Source organism: Struthio camelus, chromosome 15 (genome assembly GCF_040807025.1).
Source record: "Struthio camelus isolate bStrCam1 chromosome 15, bStrCam1.hap1, whole genome shotgun sequence".
NCBI classification, from domain to species: domain Eukaryota; kingdom Metazoa; phylum Chordata; class Aves; order Struthioniformes; family Struthionidae; genus Struthio; species Struthio camelus.
Genome location: NC_090956.1, coordinates 8,244,492 through 8,261,064, shown reverse-complemented (window position 1 = coordinate 8,261,064; position 16,573 = coordinate 8,244,492). Strand labels below are relative to the sequence as shown.

Sequence of the window (16,573 nt, the reverse complement as noted above, 5' to 3'; positions counted from 1 at the left end):
TTTAGAAATTTCCACCTAAATGAAAATTGAACTATTCCTTATTCTTCCAGGCTAATGTGCACTGTGATTATAGAATAAATTAAGGTGTATTATTGAGCGGCATTTCCCATAGTCTCTGCTTCATTTTATGGTTATTTAGAAGCAACTTATGGAACAGTTGCCATAGTCACAACCTAAAAAGATAGAGGTAGCAGCAAAGCTCATGAGCTAAAAACCAGTCTTGCTACATGCATGAAATCATAGATAAGCGTGACAGAATGTGACATCTAAGATATGGTTTAACTTATCAATGAGGGACAAAACCTAGATAAGACATACCGCTTCTGAAAGAAAAAAAAAAAAGATTCACTGCAAGAGTCGTTTTGATTTTTTGGAAGAAATCACAACACTGTATCCTCTGAAATGATTACACTTTAATGGTTAGTGCATCAGGAACAAGGATAAACTCTGGGGAAGCTACATTTGCAGTAGATGCATTGGATTTTCCAGTATTTCCATTTAACCATTTCAAGGCAGGTACATGGATAAAATAGAGAAACTACCCATAGCAGCAGACAACAGCAATTCAACACACGCGTTCTCCTTATATTCTCCATGGTTTATGGTGCTGGGTAGACCATCTCCATAGCTTTTTCCCTGGGAAACTTTCTGTCTCTCAGTACCCCAGAAACTTATAACTGAGGCCTTTGGTAGTTTTGTTTTCTTTTCCCCTCAACCCTGGTGCAGAAGATGCCATTTAAAAATCCTGCTGAACAGAGCAGGCAAAGAAATACACGTGTAAGAGGGCATGAGCCTTGTTTTGGGCTATGGATGGTGGTTTCTGTGCTGTATGGTAGCAACAGTGCTAGTACTGTAACCTGCATTCACTTGTTTTTGCACGGCATTAACGACCTTATGAGACCAAGGCAATTGATATCTGGCCTCTTTTCCTTTCTGATTTTTCACATCCAGTATTTGTGCTTCATAAAAGTGTTAAAAGTCATAATGCCATGCTCTCCTGAGTAGAACTACAAAACACAAAATAAAACGAAGGCAGCTTACGTGACAGTTCAGTGAAATCTCGAGGTTAAAAGTAATGCGTGACAGTGATGTAAGCAGAAATGATTTGACTCCACTGTCACCAGCAAAAGCTCCCAGTGACCTTGCTGCAGAGTCTGGAGCAGAGGTAGTCTGAGCATGGGCAGTCTTAGAGCAGTGAATATTGCTCCAGAAACCAAATTAGCATGCGCTTTTGCATGATCCGTCCTGCTGCCTGGGCATTTTCCCCCAGCGCTTGGAGGTCTGATTAAGGCAGTCAACCGTAAATCACTAAGGCACATGTCAGTGAAGCCCTTACGATGCCACTGGGGACAGAGGAATCATATCCTCTTATTGCTTTAATCACGAGGCTGGAGTCCATTAAAAATCCATTTAAATCTATGAACTGGTGCTAGTTTTAAACTGGTAATTTATGTCCAGTGGATATTAGCAGCATTTTTTTCTTCTGTATCTGAACTACTGCCAACAGCTGCTCTAACCACCTATGATATTCATGTGCAGGCTTATACAATATAATCTCCTTCACTTTCTGGGTATATATCAGCAGTCAGCATTAATGGGTATTGTCTGAATCAAAGCCTCTTACAGAAACTTTGCAAGCCCCAATGAAAAGACTGGGATAGCTCACCATCAGTATGTGGGAAATGTTCCAAACTGGGGACTGAAGAGTGGATTTTCTGCCATCATCTTTTAAGTTATATTTTGGAAGGACCTGGAAGAAGTCCAGCGGTCTACTCACCTGGTAACCAACCCTCACGTACCAGATGTACAGTAATAATTAAAGAGGTGCCCTTGGGAAAAAAGGAAACTTCTGGCTAGTGAGTTGCTTTGTTCCTCGTGGAGTTGGAGCATTTTGGAAGCCCCGTCCTTGGACTCGGCTGTCTTTGCGTGAGGAGGTGTTTTGCAGGCGAAGGGACAAGGCTCTTCACCTCCCTGCCGGCGCTTGCCACACGGTGGCCTTTACAGGTGGGCAGCCGGCCCCACGCACCGGCCTCCTGCCAAACTCACTGATGCTGAGCGGCGTCCGCTTGAAACGCTGCCGTGAGGATTGCTGTATGTTTTATTGTCAGCAAAACGAGACACACCAAGAAGCGAAGAAACAGCAATGACCCAGCGGGCACCTACATTACTGTGGTTACAAGGAAACAGCGTCCGAGCGAAAAAAAAAAAAACAAAACAAAATGCAGGTAGCTCTGTCCCGGGGCTCTGGCGTTTCTGATGGCTTCTGCGCTGCACCCGGGCCTGTTCCCTCTGCTTTTAAGGTAATCCAGCTCTTCCCCCTCTACTGTAAGAAGCCTCCCAATGCTCGGTAGCGGTTTGCCCGTCGGTTTTCTTACAGAGAAGGACTTGGAATCACGCAGGCCAGCATCTTCCCATTTACGGGATTCGAAAATCCTGGAATTTAGGACCAGAGCTGAGGGGGAGGCAAGGGCGTTTGCTCTCCTTGCCTGTTTTCCGCGCGGAGGCGGCGTTGCAGAGCGCCGAGGAGCGCGGGTAGCGCGGCTGTCTCGTCCGTCTGTCAGCGTTTCCAAAGCTCTGGCTCTGGCCGCTCTGCTGCCTTCGCCCTCTCCTCGCGGGTCCGCGTCGGCGAGGCAGCGGCGCGGGCCGCCCCGAGGGCGGCAGCGGCCCCCGGCGCGGGGAGCGGGGCTGTGCGTGTGCAGCGCCTGCTTCTCCGGCTGTTTTGTCCATCTGCTACACGTCCTTACTACAGTAGCAGGGGAGCTCCTGGCGCTGGACGGCTACAAAAGCCAAAGGGCACCTAGCGCACGCGGGTGATGAGACGAGCGTAACGTTGGGCGTAAAGGTGCCGGTCGCAGTTGGAGAGCCGTAAAGGAAAGTAGGAGCAAGCTGTGAAAGTTGTAACAGAGTTTGCTCTGCTCTGTGTTGGAAGAACGATCGCTGGAGTGCAGCGAAGCTCAGGCCTGAGCAGCCAGAGGCAGGCAAAAACCCCAAGTGAAAATAGACAAAGGCTCAAACCTTTCTAAGCCATCATGCTGATCTTTGGGTTTTTTGGGTTTTTTTTTTTTTTAAAGTGAAAATAATTAATTCCTACTGGAAATCTGCCAATCTATTTACTATTGCTTCTGGTAGCAGCAGCCACAAAGGTAACCACAAATCCCTAGGTAGTACAGGTGTTTGCTGGCAACAGCAGCTGTTAGTATCCAAAAAAAAAAAAAAAAAAAGAAAAGGTTCCTTTCCGTTTCAGCTTCATAACCCAGATGACAAGTTCTGAAATGAATTTGAAAAAAAAAAACAAAAAACCAACCCACCACCTCCAACAGACGCTTCATCAAAACCCAGCTCGTTGCTTGCCTTTGCTTGCAGCTGTTTTGCTCCTCATGGGGTTTGGCGCAGGAGAGCTGCGGCGGGGGCCGCGCTCACCCTTCTGGATGTCCTTTTCCTGACTCACCTTTCATTCGGAAGCTGGTTTCTTTCCCCCCCCCCCCCCTCATTTCTTTCTCATTAATGCCAAAGAAGCTACTGTGCTGCCTTCTTAGCGGATGCCGGAGCTAGAGAAAGGGAAAGCGCTTCCTTAGGCGGATGGAAGATATTTATTTTGTAGTAGGCGCTTGCCTGGGACAAAAAGCAAACAAAACTAACTTGTTTCCCCCATCCTAATTTTTTTGTTCCTTTTCTCACATAGAGAATCTTCTTTGAAGTGACAGGGTTCATTGACCGGACTTGAAGGCATCCAGATAATGCCTCAAAAGGCAAAATTATACATATGTCAGCAGCATTAGAGAAAGTTAAAGTTGTGGATATAAGCAATCCAAACTAAGCCAGGAAGCTTCTGTTTGATTCAGGCAGCTTAGAACTGCGTATCAGTGAAGTTTGCATTTGACAGCCTCAGAAGCGTATCCTTTTGATTTTTCATGTACAAAGTCCTGTGGTAGTTGGTAAGTGCAGAGTGGGGTTTCGTGCCTATCACTAAGTAAAGGAAGTGCCAGAAGCATTTGGGGATTATGCAGCACAAGTCCTGTTTTGTTCTTATACCGCTGTTCATTTTAGCACCAGAAATCGGTGCTGATGTCATTCTCCTGTTAGCTGATTAGTTCAGTCAGAAAGACGGACAGCCGCATCCGTGCCATGCAACGTGCAACACCCAAGATGGCTCAAAATGAAATGAAGGGGTTTTGTCTTGAATTTGTAGAAAAACATAATCAAAAAGTCGGCTTACAAATAGTGAATCTGGTCATAAACAACAGCGGAAGTTCATTGTGAGATTGATTTTTGCGTTCCTTTGCATCTAATCCAGCAGCCAGGATGCTATACTTGCTCTGTGTTAAAAACAGAAGCACAGCCAGAATGAAGGCAAGGCAGACAAGACCGGAGCCTCTTCTCTTTGGCAATATTTGGTACTGAGATAGAGGTATGTTGTTGCTGAAGAAGTGTGTTGCACAACCTCCCTCCAGGCCAGGCGGAGTAAGGGAAACCCACTCTTGGGGTCATCTTTTGTGGCAACATCCTAGCAAAATGCTCAAGTGCCAAGAAGCACCCCAGATTTTGTTTCTGTGCCAGATCCTGGATCCTGCACTCAGTACATTTCAGCCCTCGTCATCGCTGCATTGGCACTGTAGAAGAGGACAGCAGGCTGGGCAGGGCACTTAAGCGGGATTTCGCTGTAGGAGACACTACGATGGAGGCTAGAGCTGTGGCTACAACTTGGAGGACTGCTAATCCAATAATTGCCAGGTAATTATGCAGCTACAGTAAGCCAGGTTTGGCTGCTTTTAAAAATGCCCCAGGAGGAAAAGAAGGGAAGAGGGAATTATTCTAACATATGGCAATTCATCAGTCACTAACACCAGAGAGACTTTGTTAAAAGATTCCCTTAGGGTTCCCTATAACGATGTCATGGATTTACAGCTGGTGAGGAACATCCCTCTGAGTGGTGCAAAATGCAGTAAAGCATTACAGGCTCACTGTTTCCAGCAAATCTGAGCTAGGTCTCTCACTCGTGGGTATTCGGTGATTTTGGATACAGATGAAACAGTTTCCATCATAGCGGGTATCTCATGACAGAAGGCAAAATGATCACTGGCAGTTTATGTAACTGGTAAAGTATAACGTTATTGGATCTGTTTGTTTCACATGGGAACTAGAGAGAAAGTTGTTAGCCAAAGAGCCTAGAAGAAGCTTGTTAAGGAGAAAACACTTCTTCATCTAACTTGTTTTTCCAGCAGCACTGGTTGTATCAGACGTAGCAACATAACACGTCGGTGCTAAAATGCAGCAGATGAACAATACCATGATATAAAAATCTCTTTAAGAAAATGGTGACTGGTGGAAACTGCTCACCAATAAAGCTGAAAATGAGGGAGGTAGCGAGGAAGCATTATGGACAAAAGTTGACAAAAATGTTCTTTTGGAATTCAGTATGTGAAAAGTAGTGATGAACAATGTAGATTACTTCAGGGACAACAGTGATCCTGTACAGATTATAAATTTTTTTAGTAAAATGTACAAAGTATGAAGTGCTCCAAGCATTTCAGCCCGGTAGCTTCCCAGTGATGAGCTGTTCTGGTTGTTGGTTCTGGCCACGGGTTACACCGCAGAGCAGATGATGGCATGCGTCCCCTGACCCATCCTGACTCCTTGCTGGAAAGGTGTGAGGTACCTCTCCATAGCCTGCATTTTCTTCCAAAAGACCCTGGAAATAGGGACAGGGAAGGAGTCCATGATATTCTCCTATGCATTCCTGTGCTGGGCCTGCCTTCGAGCATGCCTCCTGCAGCCTCGCGCCACGTGAGACTCAGCCTTATCCCTTCAGGTAAAATAACTGTGTGGCTTTTGGGCATCTCCTCTTCCCTTCGGCATCCTTCTCCATCGTGACTGCTTCTTCTGTAACTGGAGCCATCTTCCTTGTCTGCTGCAAGGACACCCTTCTTCCTCTCTTTGTCATCACTTTAGAAACACATTTTTTTCACTGAGTTCCTCTTTCTTTATAGGGGCTGATGAGTTGATGTGGTATGCCAGTAGAACTGCAATTGCAGAAAAAGCAGGAAGAATAGCACGTTTTTTCAGGATAGTCTCCATCCTGTTCTAACATTTTCTTGGCATGTTGATTCATTGATGCTTCATGTGCTGCGGTAACTGAGTTTTTGATACAGAAGTTTTGCTAGAGAAAGCATTACAGAGCATACAGTGCCAGTAGGATTTTGGAGAAAAGGTGGGTTGGGGAAGAGAGACTTTCTTATTAACAAAAGGCAATAAACTCCAGCGTGGGTTCATGCACATCAGCTGGGAGCCTCACGGTAAAGGTAAGTGCTAGTTTCTGGTTACCATCCAAAGGTGTTAAGAATATTGAAAATATGACATTCATTTGTGTCCTGAATGGTTACCTTGTAGAATGGGTTAACAGGAACACAAGCACATCCAACCAAGTGTGGGGGTACCGTCAGGTACATGGCATTTCATGAACTTTCTGTAAGGGTCAGATTTTTCCAGCCTTTCGGAGTGTATTACCTTCTGGTGGCTGAAGGGCTTTAATCTCTGTTGACCTCTGTGAAAGCAAGCATAGGAAGTGCAGAGAAAACTAATGTGGGGCCAGTGTTTATAAGCCTTTGCTTTGCTCCTGGTTGTCGATCAGACTCTTCCTTAATTTGTATTTAGACTTGACCAAAATGTATGAAGCTAATTAGACTTGGTTAAACTGATAAACACCACTCCAGGAACCCAAGGCTGAACCTTCCTTGTCTCTGTCAAAGAAAATCAATATTTTCATTCTTCCATAACCCCGTTGCTCTGTTTAGTAATGCCAGGCCTACATAATGCTGAAACTTATGCACATAATTAGGTCTTTGGGACTTTGGAGGTGTTTTATCCCTAGTGAGAAGCTAGGTTTTCAAGAACAGGGGTTCTCTTTCTATGTTTTTCTGTAATCTTAACAGAAAAGAACAAAACCAAAAACTTAAGTATATGGAGTAGACCCCAAACCTATGAAAACTTGTCCCGTGCCAGCGAGATGCTAGTGCCAGCATTCCCAACGTTTTTTTGATGGGAGCTTCAGACTAGTGCTCCAATTTCACTGGCAAAAAGACGCCGAAAGGGAAAGATTTCCAATCGAATCTGGATAGTCCTTCTAGTAAATACTTCGCTCCACAGACAGTCATAGTGGGATCAGGGCCATATCTCCTGGAGAAGAGTAATGTTCCCCCTAAAAAAAGGGATTTGTAAGCTACCGTGTAATTACTGGCACACTTGAGTGAGCCACTTTTGGGGTTTATAGACACATGATAGTCTCTGTTGTGTAATAGATTGCGGGAAACGTTGGGAAAGGATGCGTTCTTACCCTGTGCAGCATCTCCTATTGCTGTTTGGGAGTGTAACTGAGTGTCGTTCGTTGGGATTTCGCTGCCAAAGGATTCTGTCCTGGCTTTGGGTGGCTGCCATACAACGTGCCCGAACATTTCCCTCCCTGCACAGAACACCATGCGCTTTACTAGCCAAATGAATTCCTTGCGATAGCATAGACAAGATAGGTCGAAGCAACACAGAATCATACCTGCAACTGTGTCTTCAGTAGAAATACAGGTAAGAGCTAAAGCTAAGCTGTTTGGCTTGGCCGGATAAAATGTTTCTAGTGCTATTCAGAGCCATGCATGCTCTCCAGGAATATTTACTTTATCAACCCAGATCTATATTGCTTTATAGTCAATGACTTTTTTTCTGAGTGATGGTAGAATGTTGAGAGTAAAAGAAAGTATTCACAAATACAGTAAGAGAGCATAGTTTAACCTAATAACTAACTATAGGTGGAGCATAGTGCAGAGAATGGAATAATGAACGCACGCTGCAGCTTCAGCAGCCATCTAGGCTGCAACGGCACACACAAGAAAACCTACTCCAGACAACTTCGGTGAGACTTGGAGGTAGCTACATTCGTTGCAGAGAAAATGACAAAAACAAAATTGACATTGAAACTGTCATTAGGTAAAAGTATTCCTGGGTACTGAGGAACAAAGTAGGCTTTAGGAAAAACTTAAAGGAAAGGGGGTTTGTGTCTTATCTATATTCATCCTTGGATCCATTTGCTCGCAGTGCTGCCTCTCTTACAAAGGAGATCAGCTTTTGTGGGGACAGCTGGGACTGAGATGGCTTATAGTCAAGTCTCAAATGTCAATGACTAATGCTGATTTACATGCAGATTGCCTCTCAGCTTTTTTTAATTTGGTTATTTATTTATTTCTTAGAAATGCTGTCATTTGCTTCAGAGGAACAAATCAATGAGAGGGCAATAAAGAAGATGTAATCTTTATTGCCAATTCAGAAAAAAAAAAAAAAGAAGATGAGATAGCATTCGTGCATTTGCTGAAATGCTTGGTAGTATTTCTTTCAGGTGTTTGCCAGATGTCAGTCTATTGGGGAGAAGTGCATGTCAGTGTAGACACCGAGCTGCAGTTGGGCTCAGATTTTGTCTTGAGCGTCTGCTGTTTGAGTTAGCCTTCGACGACTTTGCTGTCTGTATGAAACAAGTAACGTTCTGTGAGTTCTGTTTCCTGACAGCCAAAAAAGTGAACTCTTGTAGCTCTCAACATCTGCAAGGAGCAGGAAAGAAATTTTTTCAAAAATTCATCCTTCCATTGTGTTCCAAATTATGTCTGCTTATTTTATGGGCCAAAAAAAAAAACTCCTGTGGCTGCCTATTGGCTGGATTGCGCACTGAACGGTGGCTTCTTGTGTCCCTGCCCTCTCCAGCCTGCCTCTGTCGCCTGCTGTCAAACTGGATACTCTGTGGGGTTTCTTTTTGCCTCGTAATCCTTTTATCCCTCCACCTGCAAAACCTTTGTTACTGGTGCTTAATCAGAATCAGAAGGAATTTGGCTTAGAATTTTTTTGCTCATCCATTGTTGGGTTTGGAAAGTTTGCATTTTGGAAGTTACAGACTTAATAGTAATGAGAAAGCTTGAGGTACAGCCATTGAAAATGAAATGTGATGCACCACCGGATGTTTTTGCTCATTAATTTTCAAAATACAGTTGCGCTATTACCAGTCCATGTTTAACTTCTGCTGACTTCGGTGGGAGTTTGGTCCCCAGACTGTTCAGAAGTGGCAAACTGCATGCCGAAAGGAAAGGGCTTTGCATGAATAAGGCACTAGATTTGATGTCTGGAGATCTGGGTTCAATTTCTAGTGTGCTGGCAAGTCTCCAACTTTGGATTCAGCTCCGCCTAATTTGTTAAAGATGAGCAAACACATACAAGCTGTAGGTCCACAGGTTCAGCTCCTTACTGAACTTGGCTGTATGTGTGTGTGATGGTACCACCCGTGAAATGGTGCTAAGAACAAGACAGTCAAACTTGTAGTTTACCTGAACATTTAAAAAAAAAAAGAACATGAAAAGTCTGGTAAAGCTGGGGTAAATGCTTATCTCTTAAGATTTATTATAGTCACTTACTGTATTCACAGACCTCATGAGGACACAGAAGAATTAGGAGATTTGTAAATAAGAAGTTAGGACTAGCAGATAAAGACATGGTGAGACAAATTTAGAGCCAGACTGCACTGAATTTATTCCTGGGTCTTTTTTTCTCAACTGGAATTGCTGTAGACATAGGAAATGATCACAAACTGATGTTGACCCTGAAAATCACTTTCTAATGGTGATGAAAATCTCTTAGTAAAGATTTATGTGGAGTGAGGAAGCAGGTGACAACTTCTTCTGGTGCTGAGTGAATGTACTTGAGAATAAATATTACTGATGAAATAAATATTCTTTCTTGAGGATTTTTAATGATTAGAAATTTTCTTCATTACAGTCAGATATCTAACTACTAATTACTCTGTTAAACTGTGTTCTAGTAGCAGGAGAAATGCAACAACAAATTTATTTACCTATTAAAACCTTTATGTGTCTATTATTGCCACCAATCTGTGACTCCTCAGAAATATAGGCTCTTATTGATGGGATCCCAGATGCTAACTAGAATCTAATTTAGTTAAATGGTTTATACTACAGATTGCCTTTCTGCATGGATGTGCCCAAACAGAACAAACGAAAACCATTACCAATTACTCAGACTATTTTTTCTACCTATTTGCACCCTTCTTTCTCTGCATTATAAATATATTATATTTAAAGCTCTTCATATAAAATGTTGCTGTTTTGAATCAGGAAATGTAGTCCCTATGAGGAAAGTTGTAAAGTTGCTTTCAGTACTGTCATTCCATTTGCAACTGTCCAGTAGTGTATAAGACACAGCATCTGGCTCTACTTATCTTTTTAGTGGATTACACTAAAGTGAATCCTTAAGGCTAAACCCTCTAATTTGCTAAAACACATGCACATAAAATTACAGCTGTCTCACCAAGGCTTACATTGGTTTGAACAGAACTGGGATTCATTTGAGTGGTTATAAAACTTAGATAAGCAAACTTCTTTCAAAATCGGAGGAAGGAAACATAAGTAAAACACCCAAAACAAAACATGCCCAACCTGCCAAACAACCCTAACTGGTCATTAATTGATTGACTCATCAGCAGGATATTCTGTGTCTGGGCATCTGCTGACACCATTTTTCCTGGGTCCCTTGGTTCCCAGTGCATCTCTGGGTGCTTTCCACACGGAGAGACAATTCGATCATGAAAATATGATGTTTATTTTGATTAAAGCACAGTTTCACTCTTAGAGGCAACTGTATTCATTGTGCAGGATTCATCTCACTGGAATTCAACAGTCTGAAAATTAGATATCTAACTTGAGCTGAGGGCAAGGCTGTCATAGATTGCCTGTTACTTTTAAAGGGAACACAGGTGCAGACCTTAGGTGACTAATTTTTAGGCAGCTTAAGTTAGATGGGAGATCAGTCCCTCCCTGCAGGTTTTCTGCCACCAAAAGACCTCTCTCTGGCTTTCTGCGCACACGTGGAAATGAGGCGTTCTCATCTAACGCTCTCTGGGAGCATTGCAGAGATGCCCAGAAGATTTAGGAGCATCCAGTCCCCTGCAGCTCAGGGGATGTGTGTAAATCTACCCAGCTCTCCATATCCTCACCTCATGCGAGCGCCGAGTTTTGCCCACCAGCTGTGGGACCTCGTCAGCTTCCTGAATCACAACTTACAGGAGCACAGGGTTTCACAGGGACCGTGGCGGGGGAAGGATGTAAAACACCCAGGAGAAGGGAAGTGATTTTTCTTTAGAGGCTCCATCAGAAGCTGTTCAGTCAACTTCCCAGGAACTATGCTACAGTTTTCTATTATAAGACGCATTACTTTGCACCTTGCTTCTCTAATGTTATAGAGCCAGATGAGTGAGCAATAAATCCAAAGCAACACGCTCCTCCGGTATCCTCCCAGGAAGGAGCAGGTGAAACAGTAAACGCGAGGTGTCGGTCACCTGGTGTAGTGTTGCTAAGTGCTCTTATATTGCTACTGGGTGTTACAGAAGAAACTAGAACCCAAATTAAAAAAATACATCAATTTTAGAAACAAGGACCCAGCTTCATGGCGAGACATTAGGTAGAGCAGTTTGCCTAACAAACGGCTGTATTTCCCACCACTGGCCATCTTTATACTGATGAGTTGCATTTCCACATGATATCTGTCTGTTTGGTCAGAAGTTACAAATCTGATGCAAGAATCAGATCAGGAAAAAACTTTCCAGCTCTTGTGATAAACGAAGCTAGATGATTGTAATCCATAAGCAAACCCTCCATGCTCTCATTTTCCCTTGGGAGAGAGGATAAGCAAACAAACATGACAGATGTTAGTTACGTTGCTTGGTACAGTGCTGGAAAGATCTTAACATCTTGCGGTGTGTTCACCTGCATGACTAGCAGGTGCAGGAGTTTGCCTGTTGCTAATTCCTTCATGTGCTTCCACCGATAGCCCTGGAAAAAAGTTGATTATTTCAATCACAATGATTGAGAGGACTTACTTTACACCGAGTTGTTGCAGCACTTTGCATTTCTTGTAATGTCAAAGTGAAATTTATTCAAGGCTTCCCACTCCAGCGTATGCAAAGGTGAATTCTCCATCCTCAACACTGCCAGATGGGCTTTGGCCATTCCCGGTACGGGAGGAGAAATCAGAGTTGGGGGAAAGAGGAAGAGGCAGAAAGACAGCATTGCTGCCCTTTTTGCTCTCAGAATGGGAAGGGTTGAGGTAGCAACTGCTGGTTTTGAGACAAGTCGTCCTGCAACCTTTCTTCAGTATTACCTATTGCCTCATTTGCCCTTTTCTTTGGCTCAGCAGTTGCTGCACCTGGGTTTTAGGGCTTTTCTGTAGGCAAAGAAGAGTCAGAGGTGGCTTGTGGTCCTGGCCCAGAGAACCCATCCAATTCACCCTAGACTCTAGGACTGTTCCAATTCCAAGGTTAAAGTAGATTCTTACTAATATATCAAATGGATATACAAGCTTTAGACATGACAGCACACTATAAAATTATACATCGTAGGATGTATATTTCTATGTATACCTGTATGCATATATATATATATATATTTGTGTATGTGTGTGTACATGTAGGATGCAAGCAGCAGCCATTTGAGCAGATGTGCACAGCATGTACCGTGGAAACATGGAGTAGGTGCACAATGTCTTGTCTGGAGCCAGGGAGCTTCTCATTCCTCTCACTTGCGCGGGGCAAGGCGGTGATGATAATCTTGATTTATACCCATATGTATGTGCTCTGCTTACTGGATGCTTCAGTTTTCTTTACGGTTTGCATCATTCATCTTTTGTCAAAGGCTAACCACTCAAAAGGACCCAAAATGTTATTTTGAGAATGACATAGATACTGAGATCCTACCTGAACTCTTAAATCTTACTGAAAATGCCGTGTGGGTGTTCACGGAGCTGGACTGGTAGTTCTGCAACAGCATTTCAAACCCTGCCTCTGCAAAACGTTTGAGAGTTTACTCAAGTGTCTGCGCATTTAAGCATGTACGTGTTTTACTGAAGCAGGGAGTGCATTTTAGATTCATTATACTTTTGTAAGTAAGTTTATTAAAGTTCAGTTATTTCATCTGTGTCTGTTCTGGACAGCTTGGGGTGTTTTACAGCCACAGCCATAAGAATATTGGTCTAAAGTTTCCCATTTACAAAATTACAAAGAAAATTAATCTAATAGTTTTCCAAAGTGATGGTAACTTGTTGGCAGAAGGTGGTGCTGTTACCTGATATTGAAACAGATAGCTAACTCATGTCAATGAACTTCTGCTAAAGAAAACCCATGAGTAGAAAAAAGATGATTTTCCCCACTCGTAGGTGTGGCAGCTGAGTATATACAGATGAGGCTTCCTAGTCTCTGAGGTGTAATAAAGTCTTCTCAAGTAGAAGGCAGACTGCCGTGCCATCATTTCCTCCAACAGAAAATAGGATGTCAAGTGAAGTTTACTATTTAGAGAGAGAAACGCAGCTAAATCATGCTTTTTAAATGCAATGGCTGATTTCACCAAGAATACAGGGTCACGTGGACTGGATTTAACAAAAGCAAAAAGCAAAGAAAATGTGATGCAAGGGACAGCTGAAAGTTTTTAAAAGGCCTTTCATGAGCAGTGTGCTGTCATACTCGATTGTATCAGAAGTCATGAGAGAAAATGCTGAAAAATCAAGTGAGAGGACTTCTCTAATTTCTATCTTGTAGTTCTTTGCGTTGTTAAAGCAGTGGGTACATGTATGAAGCAATTCACAGGTGTAACACATAAATCACTTCTGGACTCTATTGCCTACTTCAAGCCTCCAAAAATCAATGAATCTTACCCTTATTAAGAAAAAAGGATAAAATGTAATTAATGATGTAACGGATAACAAGGCTTATTCCCAAGCCTTCAGCATATATGCGGATCATGTTTTCAAGTGTTACATTATAATCGTAGGAGATAGAAGCTTATTTTGTTTCAAAGTTTTTTTCACCTTATCCTATGCCTATGAGAAACCCCAAATATTGTGATATTTATGACTCATGGCTCTGGAGTGAAATATAGGTATAAATGGAAATAGTTATTATGTTGCTGCTTATTTACTATACTATTTCAGTGCTAGAAAATGTGTAAATTAAATGTTATATCTATTTCTGGATTGGAATTTGGGCTATTTGGAATGGTTTGAAATTATTTTACCCCACTTACTGTTCCTGATCTGGACGATATTAGAATATACAAAAGCCTGAGAGAAAGGCTATTCCTGAAATATCTTGGTTGGCAACTAGCAGCAGCAGATACAGTTGGTCTGTTTTCAGAAGTGTTTGGATAAATTTTCCATATGCGAAAGACTTGGAAAATTCAGACATACATCTGACTTTCTGAACGCTCTCTTGAAATGAGACCAGTTTTCAAGTTTTTTAAAAATCTCTTGGCCCGTTGCTAATCCTTCAGTAATTTAAGCTCATTTTAGATGTGAGCCTCTATAAAGAAGAGAAGTAATTCGTATGTGCTAGGAGACAGGATAAAACAGTGAAAAGGAAAGTCTAAACCATGAAATCTTTCAGTGCTCATGCTAAATACTAATCTGAATCAACGAGGAACGCATTGCAGGGTTAGGAAGGGCTCCTAGGAAGTAATACCCCTTTGGAGATAGCAGCCGTACTTGGGGGCTTGCGATACCATAAGGGGCCAGAACTGGGCAGCGCCTTGGCAGCCCTGAGGAGCTGCAGGGACCCACTGAGTTTCAGAGATGACTTTGTTCAGTCACCATGTGCATTTTGGACCATATTTTCAAAATGAAGAAAGCTCAGCTTTGGAATCCAGTTAGAATAGCTCAGTGGAGGCACAAATTACCAATAAGCATCTGCGCTTCGGTTGTGTGCCTGTGCCCAGCTTTCCAAATCTTGCTTTTAGAGACACGGTGCTGCCCCAGACCTTTGGAGAAGAAAGACGAAACTGGTCAGATGCCACTTAAAGATACAGTTGAGTCTGAGCGCTAAAGGCTCTTGCAGGATTTTCAGACTTACGGCATAAAGCGTCTTTTTTTTTTTTTTTCTCTTCAATTGGATTTCACGGTTGAAACTTGGTGTAAGAATCCTGAGACTAGGGAGCAAATAGCTTTTTATGGAGATTTGAATTACATTTTACACTTGAAAAATCAGTCTAAGCAGTGAGTGAAATAGCCTAGCATTTTGTCTCTGCGCCAGTCCTGTGCTGCTCTGCTCCCAGCCTCAGCAAGAAGAACCCACAGGGCATCTGAAGTGGTGCTGGCTACAGCAGAATAGGGTGCAAGTGGCTAAAAGGAAAGAGAGCATCAAAAAAGTGAAGGAAGAGGCAACATCAAGGATAATATGCAACACTTACATAAAGCATCCTCTTCCTTTGAGGTCCTCCTTAAAAAACCTGCTATTAACAAAGTCTGCAGAGATTTCAGCTCTCATTACACTGGCTTGGTCAAGTGATACAGCGAAGAGACATGGGCTTTCAGCCCTTGGCTCCTTGTAGTTCAATGTGAGGCACAGTATTAATCCAGGATCACTTCATCTGCTCCAGCTGAAATCTCCTTTGCTGACAAATATCACTGCCACTTTAATGCAATATGTAAAGCCTGTATCAGGTGATTCTTACTGTTCGTCTGATCATCATAACAACAACCAGCTCCTTCTCTGTGTGAAAATCTGGCAGTTTCCATAGCTGATATTGATTTTGGAAACACGAGTGCAGCTGGATTGCAGGTAGTAATGAATCTAACTGCAGTGCCCAGTTAGCACATTGGAATAAACCACTCTGAATTCAAGTTCCCAAGATAACTGCTGATAGATGCATCTTTATTTGATTGTATTTTCAGTATTATTTCTCTACTGCACAGATTAGCAAAATTAACTGCCCGCCAGTTTATGAAGTGAAGAGTTCGTAAGGCTGATAATTCTTTCCTATTGTCTTGTGCCTTTCCGTGCGTCTCCAGACAAATAGGCGACTTTATTGTTGTTTTCCCTCAGGGCATCGCTGTTGTTCAGTGCCGTAAAGATAGTCTGTAAGCGCAGAGCTCCAGACACTGAATTCTCACTTGTCTAGGGGATGGGGATTCAGCCTGACTGTGACACAATACAGTCCTGTAAATAACATCTACTCAGGTGAGTTATGTTGGTCCTGTGGAAAGCATTTATGTGTCAGCAATAATCGTCTTTTTCCCATTACTTTGTGTGAGTTGCCGGAAAGCAAACCTTTCCCAAATTAATTGTATTTGCTAATTACCTGTGAAAAGGCAATTATCTCCAGGTGATGGAATTCTTTGGGAAGGCTTTTTTAATTGACAAAGAAGGAGAAAGAGTCTCTCCTATGGAAGTTGCTTTCAGAAAATTTTTCTCAAATATTGTACCTGATGTATCACATTAGACACATCAGATTGGGTTGCATCAGCAATGTTGCATTACATCACATCACGGAGGTAATGTGCTGTGACAGACTTGCAATGCGATGTGTCAGCTGGAAAATGGGGAAAGATGTGATTTCCTGAACAAAATGCTCCTTAAGCTATATGGCATTTTCCCTTCCGCCAAGTAAAGAAGTGGCTGTTTGTGTTTTGGGATATTTCCTTAAATGACTCAATTATCTGTAGAAGAATTGTAAGCATCTTTTTTGTTTTTGGTTCTCCATGGATAATTAACAAG

At 42.6% G+C, this 16,573-nt stretch overlaps 1 long non-coding RNA gene across 6 annotated transcripts in view; it reads left to right on the top strand.

Annotated features, from left to right (window-relative positions):
• Nucleotides 1-16,573, top strand: part of LOC104153956 (uncharacterized) — a 346,787-nt gene that overhangs the window by 248,455 nt on the left and 81,759 nt on the right. For 2 of the 6 annotated variants that reach the window (XR_011134672.1, XR_011134667.1), the window contains exon 1: nucleotides 15,915-16,036. The exons of the other annotated variants lie outside the window; for them this stretch is intronic. This is a non-coding gene — a long non-coding RNA (uncharacterized lncRNA). Of the gene's footprint in view, nucleotides 1-15,914; nucleotides 16,037-16,573 lie in introns of those variants that run through there. 6 annotated transcript variants of the gene reach the window in all.